The following is a 13,327-nucleotide window of genomic DNA, read 5'->3' as shown; positions in this document are numbered from 1 at the left end:
TACCAGGAGCTCCCAAAACATCTTGTACTAAAGGGCTCCACAGGTGGTCGTTGCAGTTCTGTAGCTCAGCAAGCGTTCATCCAGAGCAAGTCTGCTGGTTTCCTTCACTCATATGCACCCTTAATCTTCATAAATGATAATCCTGAGCATTCACGAATTGGCTTTGCAGGGATTACCTTATTTTTTCCTTTCTCACAGAAATCAGAAATGGGTATTCCTCAGGGCTTTCCCCCAAGGGTAATGATGCCTCCTTTAAAAAGCAAAGCCTTCAGGGTCGGGCCCAGTGGCTCACACCTGTAATCCCATCACTTTGGGAGGCCAAGGCAGGCAGATCACGAGATCAGTAGGTCAAGACCATCCTGGCTAACACAATGAAACCCCATCTCTACTAAAAATACCAAAAATTAGCCAGGCATGGTGATAGGTGCCTGTAGTCCCAGCCACTCAGGAGGCTGAGGCAGGAGAATGGCGTGAACCCTGGAGGCAGAGCTTGCAGTGAACCGAGATTGCACCACTGCACTCTAGCCTGGGCAAGAGAGTGAGACTCTGTCTCAAAAAAGAAAAAAAAAAAAAAGCCTTCAGATGTTTGATTGTTCAATTCCTTAATTTGTACTGAAGAGAGGGTGACAGTAGGTGGTCTGGCCTATTTACCTTTTAAAAAGCCCCATAGGGATAGAACTTCTAGCAGTTTCTTGATGGTGTTACCAAAACACCAGGGGTTTAGTCTAGGTCCTGCTGCTCACCACACAGAAAGGCAATCACTGAGACATGAGTATTGCCAAGGAAGAAGGCTTTAATCAGGTGCTGCAGCCAAGAAGATGGGAGCTCAGGCTCAAATCCATCTCTCTGACCAACTAAACCTATGGGTTTATATAACATTCTTCTGTAGAAAGAAATGTAACAATATGTAAGAAAACAGAAACTAGGGAGGGGCAAGGATGCAATCATGATGAATGAGGGCTCCAGACTTCTCATTGTTAGGATGTCATGATCTGGTGGGTTTCAGTTCTTGGAAACCTTTTTAAGAGGCCTGAAGGTCCTTTCCTGAGGAAGGAACTCAGATAAAACAAATGTAAGCTTCAAGCTTTAAGACCAGAAAGGTCAATTTCTACGTGCACCAGAAAGAACAGTCTATGGGATTATTGGGTTGGTTTCAATGGAACATAGGAGTTTATATAAAGGAAAACTCTTGTCCATGTATAAGAAATCAGGAAGTTGACTTCCTTTGGTTTGAAGGAACCAACCTGTCTCCTAGTGTTAGCTTTGAGGCTTTTCCCCCATTTCAAGACAACAGAAAACACATCCCATTTCCACATCCTTTAAAAACTTGTAGTACTTCTCTAAAGGCACTCCTACCTCCCCTCACCTAAGTGAGAAGCCTCATTGTAATGCTTCCCTGCACTATTCTACCCTACTGGTGCTAATACAGAAGGAAAAGTTGAATTGTGTAAGACAGGATGTATTTAGAAGTCCTTAGTTTTTGCAGCATTTAATTGGCATTTATAAATCAAACTCAGTAATGTGCAATCATTTTCATAGGCATAACCTCACTCAATTGTCTTCAGACCATGCAATGTTTAGTCAGGTATTATTATTGGCAACAATTGTTATTGTTGTTATAATTTTATAAGCTTGGAAACTAAAGTCTTCACTGGGAACTTAATGTTAACATCACTTATTCAAGACGGCACTCCAAAACACCTTGTACTGTTGCCCTCAGTTGCATGTGGATGCTTTCTGATAAGTACGAAAAATAAATTTGACTATTTGGCCAACAGAGTATAGTTCTACTTCCACATCATAGTTCTAGTCATGTTCCACCATTCCTTTTTTTTATCATGCCTTTATAAGCTTGGTTTTAGTTATTTCAATAGTGAAAAAGAGGATTAAGCAAATGACATCTAGCATTTGCAGCCAAGTTTCTGGTCCCAGGAGTGACCTATCAGGTAAGTCTCACCCTTTATAGAAGCTGATTCAGTGAATTCTGCTCACACATTTCTCTTTTGTTCATTTAGATAGCTGATGGACCAAAACAGCATAGGGCTTCCTGAACTCTGGCCTGAATGTTCATCTCCCGTGCATTTCCCAGTGAGAACATGAATGAGTTCTGGCACCTTCCTGGATTCTACGAAATCTGCACTCTCTCAGAGGCTTGAGAAAGTGCTAAAATAACAAAGGAAAGTTGCATAATTTGAAATTCCCTTGTTACCACGTGGATCAGAATCCAATCATCAGGCTTTTGATTTAGTCTGTGAAAGTTAGATCTTGCAACTATGAGTGGAAATGCTGATAATGTTGTGCTTTCTGTTAATGTCCAAAGTTAAAGAGATGCTGTAGTCTCAGGTAAAACTAATGTAAGACAAATAAACAACAATAATGCTTACTAATTTTGACCACCACGTTTCTCTAAGGCCAAAGATTGCAAATTTTATCTGTTTGTATCCTTCATAGAAATAAGAATTCTCTGGATATAGCATATATTCTACTAAAGGATGACTGTTACACTGTGTGGGAAAGTAATACTTAAAAATCAAATATTTTTACTTTAAAAAATACAGAACAGGCCGGGCGCGGTGGCTCAAGCCTGTAATCTCAGCACTTTGGTAGGCCGAGACGGGCGGATCACGAGGTCACAAGCTCAAGACCATCCTAGCTAACATGGTGAAACCCCGTCTCTACTAAAAAAATACAAAAAACTAGCCGGGCGAGGTGGCGGGCGCCTGTAGTCCCAGCTACTCGGGAGGCTGAGGCAGGAGAATGGCGTGAACCCAGGAGGCGGAGCTTGCAGTGAGCTGAGATCTGGCCACTGCACTCCAGCTCGGGCGACAGAGCAAGACTCCGTCTCAAAAAAAAAAAAAAAAAAAAATACAGAACAAGGTAGCAACCACAGTTGAAGTCATTCAAATATAAATGGGGCACTTTCCCAGGAGATGTCATCCAAAGACAAAAAAAAAAAAAAGGCAAGTTTAATTCATGACACAGTGAAGTTCTTCTATGGTTTAAATTGTTCCTAGAAATAGATTTTATTTCAGGAATCATAGGATGTCAGATGGTTAGTGATAGTGTTTATTTCTGAAAAAAAAAGAGTATATGTATGAGCTTTGTGTTCACATATACAAGGTGGCATAGGCTGAAACAATCAACATTTACTTAGTATGTTTATGGTATATTGATATCAATATTTGAATCTTCATTTTTTTCAGTTTTTTCTAATACACTTTAAGAAGCTTCTCTGAGACACTCAACTATATCAAAAGAGAGAAGATCTCCAAGTAACAGAAATACTAAATGTCCTTCTTAATGATCATCAGGCTTGGGGAACTTATAGTTCCAACTAGAAGGAAAGGTCTCTCTTTTAACATGTTAAAATACTTTTCTAAATTTTTGTTTAAACATTTTGAGGGAAAGAAAACAAATGACTTGAAACTTCTTTGTTTTTGATCAAGATTTGATGATTATAATTTAAAATTAATAAAAGGGGAGGGTAGGATTTAATGCTATTGCCAGTTTTATCGAATGGATTATCCTATCACCTTTCCAATTTCAATATGAAAGCTACTGAAATAAAGGCAAGTAAGTATTTAATAGCTCTGTTTACATAAGCAACATTAAGTGGAAAGATAAGGCAATGAAATTAAATCATTTCCCAAAGGATATTTTGCATAATTTAAGTTCCCTGGAATTTTAATGTGTAATTCATGAAAAGAAATGTGCTCTTTAGAAAAATAAATGCAGCAAAACTGGATTAAATAAATCAGATACCTGAATTTACTCAGCTTATGTGACAAGAAAGGCTGAAATGCCCCAGGACTTAGTCCTAGGCCTGATCTCTTTCCTATCTATATACACTCTCTTGGTAATCTCATCTTTCTTTTTTTTTTTTTTTTTAGAGACAGGGTCTTTCTTGCCCAGGCTGGAGTACAGTGACACAGTGGCCCATTGTAAACTCCTGGCTTTGATTCTCCCATCTCAGCCTCCTAATGTCATTCATTCCTATTGGTTTAAATGTCACCAATCAGATGTTCACACCCAAGACTTCCTAATATATATATACCCAGTACTGAAATATCTTCCGAACTCCAGACTCTTAGTTGCTTACCTGGGACAACTTACTTGACATCTCCCCATGATCTCTTATTAGACATTCTCTCAAACTCACCAGATCCAAAATTTAACACTGATATTATTTGCCAATCCCTGCACAGTCTTATCTCAGTTAATAGCAATTCCATTCTTACACTTGCTAAGGCAAAAAATAAAAATAAAATGGAGACATCCTTTTTTTCATTTTTTTATCTCACAGCCTATAAGCTGTTATTTCATGAGCCCAACACGTTTCTGCTGCCTCTAGTAAATACATCGGTCCAAACCCTGTCAGCTTTTGCTTTAATTATTACAATAGCCTCCGATCTACAGGTCCCCTGGAGGTGACACCCACCTCAGTCTATCCTCATCACAACAGCAGAGTTGTCTGTCTGACTTTTTTAAAATGCAATTTTTATCATATTATTCTTCTGCTTAGAACCCTCCAATGTCTTTACATCTTAAGCCAAAGTTCTTCTAATGCCCTTCATTATGTAGTCCTGGTTATTTCTCTGTGCTCATCTCCAACTACCCTTCTCCAATCACTGGGCTTCTCCAACTAACAGAGAAACCTCATGAAAGAAAGGATTTTATCGTGTGTTCGCTGTTGTGTCCCAGTGCCAAGGAGAGTAGCTGATGTACAGTATATGCTCAGAAATAGTTTTCAACGAATGACTTCACTCAAATAGTCTGAGAGCTGTATAAAATACAGATGACTTAGTTATTGATTCCCACTCCAGGGAGCCCACAAAAATCAAAGTCATCCACTAGCAGCTGAAGGGAACTAAGTTTGATTGCTAGGTAAGAACTAACTTTTATTTACAAATTACATACATCTGTGGAGTCATATGCACTTCCACTGTTTTGCATCTGTCAGGAATGTTAAAAGTTTAAGATTCTTGTTCATTGCACTTGAAGTGGAAATACCACCCATGAGGTAAAAAATGAAACTTTTAAGGAAATACTTTCATTTAAATTATTGGTAAGTCTATGCCTTTTCATCAGAGCCAGACAAACATCAGCTTAACTTTAAGGCTTGCTGAGAACATTAATGATTAGCTGCTCAGAGCAGCATGAAATAAATAGCCTACATTAACATAAAACTGTAATATCTACGCTCTCATCCTTGTAAACAATAGATAACAGCAATCTATAAACTTTTGGTTACGTTTATCTTTGTGTACTGTTCGTGAATTCTGGATTAAAAAGTGACTTTCAGAACAACATTAGATTATGTCATAGCTTGATTTAAGGAAAATATCATGCTGTTAGTTAACAGAAAACAGCAGTAAAAGCCAAGCTAATTTAATGTTATTATATGTTTGTAATATAATAAGGACTTACCTGCATCAAAGTATAATTTTTGAAAAGTAAGACTATAACTTTCATGTATATTATTTTTTGAAAATGAAATCTTTTAAGCCTTCTAAAATATCAGTTAAGCCGGGTACGGTGGCTCACGCCTGTAATCCCAACATTTTGGGAGGCCAAGACAGGCAGATCACTTGAGGTCAGGAATTCAAGACCAGCCTGGCTAACATGATGAAACCCGATTCTACTTAAAAGTACAAAAATCAGCTGGGCGTGGTGGCCTGTGCCTCTAAACCCAGCTACTCAGGAGGCTGAGGAGGACAACTGCTTGAACCTGGGAGATGGAGGTTGCAGTGAGCCGAGATCATGCCACTGCATTCCAGCCTGCACAACAGAGTGAGACTCTGTCTCAAAACAAACAAACTAACTAACTAACTAACTAACTAACATCTATTAAATCACTAACCTCAACACATAGAAAAGATTTATAATTCTTTAATGAGGGAATCAAGAAAATAAGAAAGGTGGATAAAGGGCCATTTTGAAGTTCTAGGTATTTGTACCCTTATTTAAAAAATGTTTTTATGGGCTTCCTAGGTTATTTACAAAGCTGCTTATCTTTCAAGACAATAAAATCATAACCAATGGAATTATCCTCTCTACCAGAGAGAAATCATTTGCATTCCTACCGGAATGAAATCTACCACATAACATATAATTTTACAGAGTCAGGAACTTAGTTAATGGCAAACAGTGAGTCATACAGAGCTGCATTCCTTTAAACCAGCACCATCAAATGGAAGTATAATTTAAGCCACTATGTGATTTGAAATTCTCTATAGGTACATTAAAAAGTGAAAATAATTTTAACAAAAAAATTATGTAACTCAATATATCAAGAATATTCTCAGCCAGGTGCAGTGGCGCACGCCTGTAATCCCAACACTTTGGGAGGCTGAGGCGGGTGGATTACCTGAGGTCAGGGGTTCAAGACCAGCCTGGCCAACATGGTGAAACTCCAACTCTACTAAAAATACAAACATTAGCCAGTCATGGTGGCAGGTGCCTGTAGTCCCAGCTACCCTGGAGGCTGAGACAGGAGAATCGCTTGAACTTGGGAGGCAGAGGTGCAGTGAGCCGAGATCTTGCCACTGCACTCCTGCCTGCGTGACAGAGCAAGACTCCGTCTCAAAGAGAAAAACAAAACAAAACAAAACAAAACAAAAACAAAAACAAAAAAAAAAACCCTCATTTTAACATGTAATATAACAAATTATGAGGTATTTTACATTCTTATTTTCTACTGAGATTCTTTGTTCATTGTATTAAAAATGGAAATTGTATTTGTACTCCAAAATTTTACCCTTGAACCACATCTACTTCTGACTAGCCACATTTCAAGTGCTCAATAACCACATATGGTCAATGGCTACCATATCAGACAGTGTAGCTCTAAATAATTTGATATTAATTGGATGGGCTTATTAACCAGTTCCCCAGGTCCATGTTGAAAGGTCATACTGTACTTCATTGGCCTTATCTCCAAGCGTTTGGTGATTTTTAAAAATATTTTCAACAACAAATTTTAGTCTTTTTCATTGGATCCCAGGACATTAGATGATAGTAAATACCTGTAGAATCTTTCTACAGCTTTATTTCATTTAGCAAAATAAATGTGTCTTTCAAAAAGTTATTTTGAAGACATTTTTGTCAATCAGGTATATTATGTTGCTTAAACTTTTAGTTAATGATTCTTTACATTATAATTGAACTCTTCTAACAATAACCATCATAGCACAGATAATAACTAAGATGTATTGAAGATTATTGTGAGACAGCTATTCTTAACTTACATATATTCATCATCTAATTTAATTCTCACAAAAACTCTCTAAAATAATATTACCATTTTAGAGACGGGGAGGTTAAGAGAGTTTACGTAACTTGCCAAAGGCTACACAGCTTGTAAAGAAGACCTGGATATAAAATCCAGGCTTATTAACTACAAAGCCTGAGCTAGTAAGCACTATGCTATGAGCAGAGATTACTTCACCGTCAACTCTTCCAACCCACATCTATTAGATTTAAACATTTGCTATACAAATTAATATTAAAGTTGGGGCACAGTGGCTCATGCCTGTAATCCCAGCACTTTGGGAAGCTGAGATAGGAGGATCACGAGGTCAGGAGTTCAAGACCAGCCTGGCTAGCATGGTGAAACCCTGTCTCTACTAAAAAATACCAAAACATTAGACGGGTATGGTGGCATGCCCCTGTAGTCCCAGTTACTCGGGAGGTTGAGGCAGGAGAACAGCTTGAACCTGGCAGGCAGAGGTTGCAGTGAGCCCAGATCGCACCACTGCACTCCAACCTGGGCAACAGAGCAAGACTCCGTCTCAAAAAAACAAAAACAAAAACAAATTGATATTAAAGATTCAGGCCAGGTGCAGTGGCTCACACCTATAATCTTAGCATTTCTGGATGCCAAGGCAGGAGGATCACTTCAGTGCAGGAGTTCAAGACCACCCTGGGCAACATAGCAAGACTCCTTCTCTACAAAAAAACTTTAAAAATTAGCCAGGTGTAGTGGTATATAACTGTAGTTCCAGCTACTGGGGAGGCTGAGGCTGGATAGCTTGAACCCAGGGGTTTCAAGGCTGCAGTGAGTCCTGATTGCACCATTGCACTCCATCTTGGGTGATAGAGGGAGATCCTGTCTCTAAAAAAAAAAATTCATCATATGAGCAAAGGTTTTTCGACTGTTTCTTTACAATAGATAAATGATTTTTCAGTTTTCCAGAATGAACAGCAAGAATTTATTTTAAAATGTTTTCTGACTAAAACTGTCATCAATAGTTAAAACATTACTAAGGGAGAGAAGTGCTAATATTAAAAATGTTGTAGTGGAATAAAATTCAGCACTTTTGTTCTCTCAGTACTATTTTGTAGGTTTGACTTGTAAATTGCTCTTATTTGACAGATGGAAAAGAGAGGGAACTAATTCTTACTTATTCTCATTATAAAAAATACAATTCTGAAGGCTTTTTAAATTGAAAAGGAAATAGAAATTGAAATAGAAAGGAAGTAGAAAAAGCTCCTTGCTTAATGGTTTTGAAAGGTAAAAGTCTTCTTTAGGAAATGTGGCCAAGGGCAATAAACGTGGCCTCATAACAATAGTTTGACCTTTTTTCTCTTTTCCTATTTTTGATTATAAAATAGGGATTAATATTTTTGGATGAACGTGTAGTAAGAATTGCCTGTAGACTTTTCTTTTTCTGGTACTTCCTAAGATAAAAACACTTTCAATTAGTAATTCAATATATTTAGTGGCTATTAGTCTATTCAAGTTTTTTTTATCTTTTACTAATTTTGTCACTTTACATTTTTAAATCATTTGTCCATTTAGTTTGGTTTTCTAATGTATTATCAAATTATTATACTACTAACAACTTGATATTTCATTATGTCTTTTATATCTTTCATTATTTCATTTACTAATACTTCATTCTGTGTTTTGTTTACATATACATTCTTACTAATCATCAATCTGTTCAAATGCAAGTCTAGCTCGCTAATCTTTTTGAAAAATAGCTTTCAGTTGTGGAAATTACCTCTTCTGTGTTCCATTTCCTTTCCGTGACATTGTCTTTATTTTCCCTTATTTCATGTTTTGTTCTTTGTCTGTGTTGTGGTTCTTTTTCTATCTGCTTTATTTGAAGGTTTAGATAATTAACATTCTTTTTTTTCTATCTAAACATTGTTTTCAAACCATGTATTTACCTTTAGTTATTGCTATAGTAGCTTTGAATTATCTTCTCAAATGCACGGTAAACATTCTATAATGGTACATAATAGTTTCTTAGATCCACATGCTGCATTGATCTAGTATTCTTTATTTCTTTCAAATGCTTGTCCACTCAAAGGGAAAAATTGCTCAATAACTTGAACTTACGTAATTTATTCATTTCACCACAGATTCCTGTTGAAGGAAAATATTCTGTTTTCTTTCCAAAGTCGTGATATTTTTTCTAGCAATTTGACACTAGTTTTCTCAAGAAGTGAGGAAGAAAACATAAATGTTAAGAATTGAGAAAAGTTTTAAAAAGTAAAATCATATGAAAGAGATACATCCTCTTCAAAGGGCAAAAGCAAACTGTAAGTTGAACTGCCATCAATCTTCTCAGGTTTTATTGCTAAATACATAATTTCCAATTGCTCTTTTAAGTCATAAAAGTAAATTTTAAAAAATAAATTTGTTCATTATGATACTAATTTTGTTCAAACAATGCATATGTATATACAAAACTAAAAAAGATATAGATGAAAATAAAGTGATTATGTCAGCAAATAATTTTTCTTTTCTTTTTCTTTCTTTTTTTTTTTTTTTTTTGAGACCGAGTCTCGCTCTATTGCTCAGGCTGGAGTGCAGTGGCTTGGTCTCGGCTCACTGCAATCTCCGCCTCCCAGGTTCACACCATTCTCCTGCCTCAGCCTCCCGAGTAGCTGGGACTACAGGCACCTGCCACCCGCCCTGCTAATTTTTTGTATTTTTAGCAGAGACGAGGTTTCACCGTGTTAGACAGGATGGTCTCGATCTCCTGACCTCGTGCTCCGCCTGCCTCGGCCTCCCAAAGTGCTGGGATTACAGGCATGAGCCACCGTGCCCAGCCCATAATTTTTCTTTACCCTTTTATTTTCTAAATTTTCTTCAATCAATATTGTTACTTCAGCAACTAAAACTGAAACAACAATAAATGCTAATAAATAATGCTAACAAAAATTAAAACAATTCCTCTTAAAAACAAACTTGTGGCCAGGTGCAGTGGCTCAACGTCTGTAATCCCAGCACTTTGGAAGGCTGAGGTGGGCAGATCACTTGAGTCCAGAAGTTTGAAACCAGCCTGGGAAACATGGGAAAACCCCGTCTCTACTAAAAATACAAAATTAGCCAGGTGTGCTGACACTTGCCTGTAGTCCCAGGTACTCACGAGGCAAGTTAAGAGGATCACCTGAGCCCCGGAAGTCAAGGCCACAGTGGGCTGTGATCACACCACTGCACTCCAGTCTGGGCAAGAGAGTGAGACCCTGCCTAAAAAAAAATAAAAAATAAAAGATAAAAACTTGTACCATGGCTTATCCCTTTAGAATTTTTGCCCAAATGTTCTGATATATATACATTTTAAAAATCAAATTGCATATATATTTCCTATGGAGCCTGGCCTACAAAAATGAGTATCTTCCTCTCTGGTAGCCGTTTATTAATGGAATATTCACCTTTGTTATTTTCAGAAGAGAGCTGAACCAAACCAGAAGTTGCAGAAACTCTCAGAATTTTGAAAAAAAAATTATCTTACAGAAAAGATGCAACAACAATCATTACTATCCATTTGAAATAATGATGTAAAGGGATATAATTTTAGGGAAGGCCAAAGATATCTAGAAGGGGAAGCTAAATGTGAAAACAGTACAAGCCAAATTGATTAATGCAGACCCATGCAGCATGGCAAGTGATGAAATGTCATGGCAAGAGATGATCTGACCAAATGACACAATTTCAGACAAGCCAGCAAACTTTAACATTCGAATCAAATTGCCTTAAACTCTGGGGTTTTCTTTTGGTGGGAATTAGTCATCTGAATAGTGAAATGGAACCGTGGACTAAGGAACTTGTAAGGTCCTATTCATTTCTCAATTTCTAGCTCGGATTTTGTACTTATTTAACTATGAAAAAATCAAGCACCCATGTGGATGAAAACAAAACTATATGTTTGCAACTATCATACACATAAGTATATGTAGATTAAATATCTAAAGGGAAAAAAATAAAGCTATAAAAGTATCAGAAGACACTATGGGAGAATATTTTAAGCTCAGTGTGGAAAGGCCAACTTAAAGAGGATAAAAGTCCAGATACAACCAACAAATTAGGAGAAAATATTTGTAAAACATATATGAGACAAGGAGTTAATATTTCTAACATACACAATGATTAAAGAAATAAAAGACACAATAGACAACATATAAATACTATGAACATAAAAGTCACAAAATACCTGTAAATAGCCAAAAATATAAATATGCTCAACTTCACTATCAGCAAGAAAATGCAGATTAAAGCCAAATGCAATACGATTTGTACCCACTGGATTTTCAATAACTAAACTGATAGCATTATCTGGCTAAAGTCTGAAAAACTGAAATCTTATACACAGTTTTTAGGAGTATAAAGTAGTATCATATACTTGGGGAATACTTTGGGAGAATCTATTAAAATTTAAAATATAAATATAATTTGACCCATCACTTTCTTTTTTTTTTTTTTTAAATTTTTTTTATTTATTTATTTTGAGATGGAGTCGGGTCTGTGACCCAGGCTGAAGTGCAGTGGCCGGATCTCCGCTCACTGCAAGCTCCGCCTCCCGGGTTTACACCATTCTCCTGCCTCAGCCTCCCGAGTAGCTGGGACTACAGGCGCCCGCCACCTCGCCTGGCTAGTTTTTTTGCATTTTTTAGTAGAGACGGGGTTTCACCGTGTTAGCCAGGATGGTCTCGATCTCCTGACCTCGTGATCCGCCCGTCTCGGCCTCCCAAATTGCCGGGATTACAGGCGTGAGCCACCGCGCCCGGCCTGACCCATCACTTTCACTTCCAGGAATCTATTCTTCAGAAAGAATGATACTCACATGCAGGTAATATATAGAAATCTGTACCTTTAAGTATTATTTGTAAAGCAAAAATCCTGGAAAGAAAAACTAAAGGTACACCAATGTGATAATGGTACATCTATACAATGTGATAGAAGACAGTAATTTTTTAAAAGGAGATAAATCTATGTATACTTAGCTGAAAATGTGGTCCATGAGAAGTAAAAAGTTTAAGAAAAAACCAAAAGGCACACTATTTTGGTGCATATGTATGTATGTATGCATACTTACACATATGTATATTCATACAGGCCTATGAGTAAATATATATGTATACATACACATGCTTGCATACATGTGTGCACGTGTGCACACACACGCGCTTGCTTTAATCTGTATATGTGTTTATAAAATAATAGCTGGCCAGGCGCGGTGGCTCACGCCTGTTATTCCAGCACTTTGGGAGGCCAACGTCAGGAGATTGAGACCATCCTGGCTAACACGGTGAAACCCCTTCTCTATTAAAAAATACAAAAAATTAGCTGGGCGTGGTGGCGGGCACCTGTAGTCCCAGCTACTCGGGAGGGTGTGGCAGGACAATGGAGTGAACCTGGGAGGCGGAGTTTGCAACGAGCTGAGATTGCGCCACTGCACTCCAGCTTGGGAGACAGAGTGAGACTCCGTCTCAAAATGTAGCTAGTATTTACTGTGTCTTTACCTTGTGATACTATCCTCCACACTTTATAACGAATTGATTAAATCCTCAGAATCATCCTTTGAGCTAGAGATCAGTATTCCCCCTTTGTAAAAGGAATTTGCTCAAGTCACACAGTTGGCGATAGAGTTGGAATTTATTTATTACAGTTGGTCTCCAGAACCTGCACCTCTTAAACTCTCCACTGGGATCAGCTTGAAAGCAAAACCAGACCACAGAGCCTGGTTAGGGTTGTCAAACTCTTAACATCTCAAGGATCTTATTCTTTCCTCTGAGTCACGCATGAGCATTTTGAGGGTTCTTGTTGCCTTTTTCAAGGCTTGGGCTCCTTTTGCTCTCTAATTCAGGTCGCTGAATTCTAACTTTGATCTCTAAATCAATACTTCTATGGAGTAAAATGGAAGATCCATGAATTTAAAATACTAAGATTCTGTTAGACAAGAAATGCAGCTTTCGAGCCGGGCGCGGTGACTCACACCTAATCCCAGCACTTTGGGAGACTGAGGCGGGCGGATCTTGACGTCAGGATTTCGAGACCAGCCTGGTGAAACCCCGTCTCTACTAAAAATACAAA

At 37.7% G+C, this 13,327-nt stretch overlaps 1 long non-coding RNA gene across 1 annotated transcript in view; it reads left to right on the top strand.

Moving 5' to 3' along the window:
* Nucleotides 1-2,230, top strand: part of LOC112620780 — a 62,217-nt gene extending 59,987 nt beyond the window's left edge. The window contains exon 4 of the long non-coding RNA XR_003118592.1: nt 2,016-2,230. This is a non-coding gene — a long non-coding RNA (uncharacterized LOC112620780). The remainder of the gene's footprint in view (nt 1-2,015) is intronic.
* Nucleotides 2,231-13,327: the final 11,097 nt, after the last annotated feature.

This window comes from Theropithecus gelada, chromosome 3 (assembly GCF_003255815.1).
Source record: "Theropithecus gelada isolate Dixy chromosome 3, Tgel_1.0, whole genome shotgun sequence".
Classification (NCBI taxonomy): domain Eukaryota; kingdom Metazoa; phylum Chordata; class Mammalia; order Primates; family Cercopithecidae; genus Theropithecus; species Theropithecus gelada.
The sequence above is the reverse complement of the archived record's forward strand: the minus strand, read 5'-3'. Positions and strand labels throughout refer to the sequence as shown.